This window comes from Manacus vitellinus, unplaced genomic scaffold (genome assembly GCF_001715985.3).
Source record: "Manacus vitellinus isolate BGI_N305 unplaced genomic scaffold, ASM171598v3 scaffold_6_pilon, whole genome shotgun sequence".
NCBI lineage: Eukaryota > Metazoa > Chordata > Aves > Passeriformes > Pipridae > Manacus > Manacus vitellinus.
In genome coordinates, this window is record NW_021940750.1 from 19,960,797 (window position 1) to 19,967,053 (window position 6,257).

The following is a 6,257-nucleotide window of genomic DNA, read 5'->3' on the forward strand; positions in this document are numbered from 1 at the left end:
TGAGCCAAGGAGAGGGAGGGAAGAAGGGAGGCAGTGAAAGAAGGAGGGAGTACAAGGGGAGGGATGAAGAAAGCCAGAAAAGCGAGAAAGAAAAGTGTGCAGGGGAGCAGGGTAAGGAAGAGATGGTGGAGAAATGAAATGGGAAAGGAGGATAGAGGGCATTGTGGAGAGAAAGAGTTTTGGATAAATATCAAGGAGAGGTTTTTCAATGGTTCTTTTTTTAATAATACTATTGCAGCAAACGGCAATATCCAGAGTAAGACAAGGAATCCCCACCTCTCCCCGCCCCCAACCTGTCTAGGACACAAGGCATAAGAGGTTATTCCAGGCAAAGAGATCCTTCAGAAAATGAACATCCTTTAGCCTGGAGAAGAGGAGGCTCAGAGGAGACCTCATCGCTCCCTACAACTACCTGAAAGGAGGTTGTAGCCAGATGGGCGTCTGTCTCTTCTCCCAGGCAACCAGCAGTAGGACAAGAGGGCATGGTCTTAGTCTCTGCCAGGGGAGGTTTAGTTTGGATATGAGGAAGAAATTTTTTACAGAGAGAGTAATCAGACATTGGAATGGGCTGCTCAGGGAGGTGGTGGATTCACCGTCCCTGGAGGTTTTTAAGATGAGACTGGATGTGACACTAAGTGCCATGGTCTAGAAACCATGGTGGTGTTGGATCAAGGGTTGGACCTGATGATCTTGGAGGTCTTTTCCAACCTGGTTTATTCTATGATTCTGTGATTCTAAGCCTAAAGCAGCTGGTAGGTGCACAGGCTACACCAGGGAAAATGTTAGATGGAAGTCTGGCAGGTAAGAAGAAAATGTGAAGCATAAAGACCCAGCAAAAATTATAAGACCTTCATTCAGCCTGTTGAATGTAGGAAGTTTGGGAGAGGGCTGATGTGTTTTGGGAGCAGGGAAGAAAGTAGAGCAGCTAAGGCACTGCAGAGAAGCTGAGTAATTCGTATACCAGAAAGAAATAAAAGGCAAATGCCCCTAATAGTGCAGCTCAGTTGCTACAGAGAAGGCACCCTCAGGCAGTGAGAACTTCTAAAAGCAAAGGCTGGTGTCTTAGAAAACAACAGTCCCCAGGACTGGGCACCAGCACCTGAGGAATAGAGTGCTAGAGAGCAACAGCTGTGTGCAGCAATAGGGGAGGGCAGAGAGAGGCAAGGAATTGCAGACATAGGAGTGCTCATTAAGGATCTGCAGGTCCCCTCCACACTCACCTGATTTGCTACATTGCAGCAATAAATTTGCAACTCACTTTCATCTGCAAAGGAAAATCATACTCCTGGAGCTGCTAGAAGTTATGGAGTGTTTCCTGCTGTAGGAAATAACAGCAGGACGTGGATGTTCAAAAAGCTGGGAGCAGTGTCTTTCACAGGAACTTCTTGATGAGGCTAAGTGGCCACAAGGTGACTCGTGCTGGCACTGGTGAAATACTGCAAAGATGTAGAAACCATAGTCCTTGAAGATTCAGAGCAGCCTGTCCCTGGGAACCATGCAAGGGTGGCCTTATAGCAGAATGGAAACTAATCCAGACAATAGTGAGTCTGGGATAGACCTTCTGCTGGAACACTCTTGTGTGCTTCTCATCACCCTTGCTGGGGAAAATAGGGAGATACAGGCAGATAGTTACTAAAAAGATGAAACTCCTTCCACATGAGCAGGGATTGCAAGGAACGCAACATGTTGGTTTACAGAGAAGATACATGGGGAAGGGATATGAATTAGACAGAACTATAACATTTTTAGGAAATACTGCATATTCCAAAGTCTAATCCAATGCCAAACTGACAAAGATAAGAAGGAAATTCCTTTCCGGAGAGGTTATTCCACAACTGTCCAACATAAAGATTATTTAACTTAAGGATCTAGCACTGTCAGAGACAAGCTCTTGCACAGCATTTGTCAGCCCCAGTATCAAATCAGTCCCATTTTTTTAAACAGGAAGCCTGGGGATCAATTGGCCCATCAGCGTACGTCCACTAGGGTGCTGTCTGACCGCTGTGGTGTTGACTGCTCAGGCCTCAGCACTGCCACCAGCTCAGACAGCTGCTTTATCCCAGTGACGTGGGGGCAGCTTACCATCCTCTCACTTCTACTGCCTGTGTGATTTTTCTCTTCACTTTCCAGACCAATTCTGCAAAATGACTGAAAGTAATGTTTTTTAAAGAGAAATCAGACTAGAAACCCTACCAGAGGTAGGGTTGCATGAAGGGAACAGTTAAGTCAGAACTAAACTGTGGCCACTGGGGACTGTGTGACATGGAGCCACAGGTGGCCGAAGGGCAGCTACGTCTTTACTTGCATCACCACCATCCTCTCCTGCAGGGTGAAGCTCTTTCTTGCTGCAGATAGATATTGTACTTTGAGTTACGTGAGTTTGAATGTGCAAGTCCTAGGTCATGTCCTTAAGTGAATATTTCCAGAACAGGCCATCAGGATTGCATACTAATACTGAAGACAAATATGAGGAAGAAAAGAAGCAGATTCATGAAGATTTGTGTGATTTAAGTGGATGGGCAACAGATGAAAAGCACTATTTCCTGCAGCAAACGTTAGATGGCAAGTGTGGGAGCAAGGAACAGGTCTGAGGAATCCCACTTAAGCAGAGCCACAGCACAGCTTCCTGAGCCTCAGTGGGTGGGATGTGATCATTAACCTTGTCAGCCTGCACAGAGGGGAACTGCCAGAGAGAATTTTACATGTAGAACACCAGGTTGCTTTATGTTTCCCAGGCATCTCCCATGTGCACGTTGTTGTGCTAGTCAGCCCTCAAGAGGTTACGGAAAGAAGGTGAACTGGGGTGGCTAGCATCATGATTAGACTTAGAATATTACTTAATTTAAAGCATGTAAAACTGTGCTTGGACATGCAACAGAGATGTTTAGGTCTAGTGTATTATTGGCTTTGTTAGCTAAGAATGTCCCAGACAGGTTACCAGGAGCTCATCTCCACTACTGGTGGCATTAGGAAGGTGCAGAGAGCAAGCAAAGGACTACCATTTCTGGGGTCTTAAATGTGCTCTCAGTGCATTTGAACATGGCACATTAAATGTTGAGGACCCTCAGGAGCCTTGTCAGTGCTCTGGCTCTCATTGCCGTGCCATGGACAGTGCTTAACAGGAAGAGTGATGCTGAGAAACCTGGCAAGAGGGACCAGTACTGACTCTGCCTTCCCTGCCCACGTTCAGAAGACACAGGCCTGCTCCAGGCAGCATCCACTCCTGCTGTGAGAGGGCCACCAGCCAATCCAGAAGAGAGGGATGAGAAGAACAAGGATGGCTGTGGTGCCATCCTTTGGTGTCCTGGCTTATGCCTGAATCCAGCCGATGAGCTGCACAGTTCATCCACGTAGAGAAGGCAGAGGTGAAAAGCAATGACTGTTCCCAAGGACTGAGAGCAACTCCCTTACAGTCAAACTCCTGTGCTGGTGCAGCTGTGTTTTGCTCTATAGTTCGCTCTGTTCCTGATAACTTTCTGTCCCCATGTTGTATTGCAGGGGTTGTGTTTCCACATCCATGAGCCTTCACCTTCCACACACTTTATTTTAGACAAAAATATGCAAATCATCCCTTTCATCTGAAGAGAAAGCCATCTGCCAAGCAGCAAGGTATTGGCAGCCTTTTTATGTTCTGTGCAGTGGCACTTTTGCTTTCTTTCTCAACAGCTTCTGTCTCCATTGCAGATGCTGCCATTCTCATTTGGTTAATTTGTCTCTGTCAGCAAGCAGCAAAACTGACTGGCTCTGGTAGGACCAGACGTGTTTATCTGACCACTCTGCATCTTTCAGCAAGCAGCCTGTTGTTGGTGACTTTTCTGTTCACTTTTATCCACTGAAGCCAAAAATTCCTAATGAATTGTTATGCCTTTTGTAGCCAAAATGAAACTATCTGAAAAGTAAACATATTTGGTGTTTACATGAGGCAAAACCAGCTCGGGAAAAGAACAGTTCAAGCACAGGCGGCTGCAAGAACGAGGAAAATTCCCCTGTGAGATAAGAGTTCCCAAGTCAAGAAAAAATGATGCAAGCTTGTCCCTTTAAACATGTGCATAAGTACTGTCGAAACAAGGATTGCTTCCCTGGAACTAGCTCTTCAACAGTTAAGTTAAACAAGTCCCAGTTAGGACTAACTTGGATTATTATAATAAGGGAAGCTCAGCTGCCCCCAGGACCTGCAGTGGGGAAGCAGGAAAGGAAAAATTGTAGGCTGAGGGGCTCTCCTCCTCAGTCCGCAACCTTCTTCGGCACAGTGTTGAAATCCGTGCACTGCAAACATGCTGTTGAGTGCTGGTCATATACAGACTGGTAGGTGTGGGGTCCCTGCTTCCGTCCTGTGAGGGCTGGCTGGGAGGGAAGGGACCAGTACTCAAGGCTGGGGCAATAGATGTCTATGTTGCAATGAGATCTCTCAGCTTCACCCACTAGAGAAAGGGAAATGAAAAAGAGAAAAACAGTGGAAGACAGAGCTCTCTTTCTTCCAGCCCCTGGCGGAGAAGGGGAAATAGCACTTTCCCACCTTCCCCAGGGCAGGGAAGGGCTGCAGGAGGAACTATATGCTGGACTGGACCTTGCTCGGCCAGGTCATCCACCTCTTATGAAATCCCCCCCAGTTTGCCCTCTCCCTTCCCTCAGGATGCAGCAGTTGTGAGGGAGCTGCCATGCCCTGAAGGCAACTTTTCTTATTTGCTAGAGAGAGATATTATTTGTCAACCACATTGGGATACCTGCAGCTTAAGGCACTAGAAAAATCTGTCCTATCTGATGTAGGAAGGTGAAGGAATGCATATGGAAAAAATATATCTCAGCTCATATTTCTCCCTTCCCCCCAAGATGAGGTGCCAAGATTAAATAAATACTGGGGTTGTATGCAAAGGTGTATAAAAAGTATTCTGTCTCTCTAAAAACAAAAATAATAAAAGAACAACAGCATGAGAAGAGTAAGAATGAGGATATGTGTGCCGTGTTCTGCCAAGCCAGGCTGTTACCTATTTCTGTAGGACAACTTGGGCAGATTATATCCTATATTGAATGCAGCATTTCTGGTCCCCTGTTCCTGCTCAGTCCCAGCTCTCCACAACTGAATTCTCTTTCTTTTGCTGAGATACAGATGAAGAGGACAAGGCTGGAAATAGTGATGCCGAGACCCTGTGGACGATGAATAGTGTGAATTTTCAGTTGTGAAAAAAAATGAAATTGGCAAATGCTGAAAAGAAACAATGACTGAAAAGCCAGGGGAAGGAAAACAGGCAAGGTAGATGGTGCCTCTCTGTGCAGCTGGGTGGGTCAGAGAGGTGGCACTATTGCTTAACTGGGTAGTGCTGCTCAGCCTGACTGGTTTGCTAACTTCTCTTAGGATTTTTTCATTCTAAAGAAAAATGAGCATTTTTATGCTGAAAGGGTTTAGAACAGCCCTGGAGCATCTAGTACCTATGGCAGGTCTAGCATGGTCCTGTGGCTGTGAAGAGCTTTGTGTCCCAGAACAGTCTTGTCAGATGCAGGTGGGAAGAGGCCGATGTCAGAAGGAGGAGGGAGAAATCAAATCCACACAAATCAGTTATCAGGAAGGCCCAGTATATCACTTGCTCCACCATCTCCATCTGACATCAAGGTGCTAGAGCACTGGGCACCATGAATGTGCCTGTGCCTCAGGCAATTTCCCTCCCAAATGTCCCAGTGATGATATGGGAAGAAAACAAAGCAGCTGGGCAGAGGAGCCTTAAACCCCTCTGCTTCCTCCTGGCGACTCTCCATGCCAGTCTGGTGGAGCTGGCGTTCAGTCGTTGACCCTTGTATGAGGGAGATGGCATTGGGTGGGGTGTGAGCAGGCCAGACTGGGCTAGGATGGCATGAGAAGTATCTTGCCTCCCACACAACAGGGTGATCCTGCAGCCCTCCCTGCCCCTGTGCCTTTGCTGCCCTGGGCGAGGTGGGCTTGCTGCTGGGGATGCTTGTTGCCCTGGATACTCTCTCTGGTCTTTGCCTCTTTTTTCCCAGGCGCAGGACTGAGAAGCGGGGGCTCCGCACAGAGCGGGCTGGCTCGGGCACGGCTGTGGCGGCACCGGGTCCTGGCGTGCGCAGGGGGCGGGTGAGGCGCGGGGCGGAAAGTGTGGAGGGGCGCGAATAGGAGCGGGGGCAAGGCGCGCACCCTGTCGGGAGGTGCGAGGTGCCGAGGCGCCGTGGTGCGGAGGGGTCCAGGGGTGCCGGAGCATGCTGGAGATACCGCCTGCAGGGGCACTGGGGTGCCAAGGAGTGGCGGG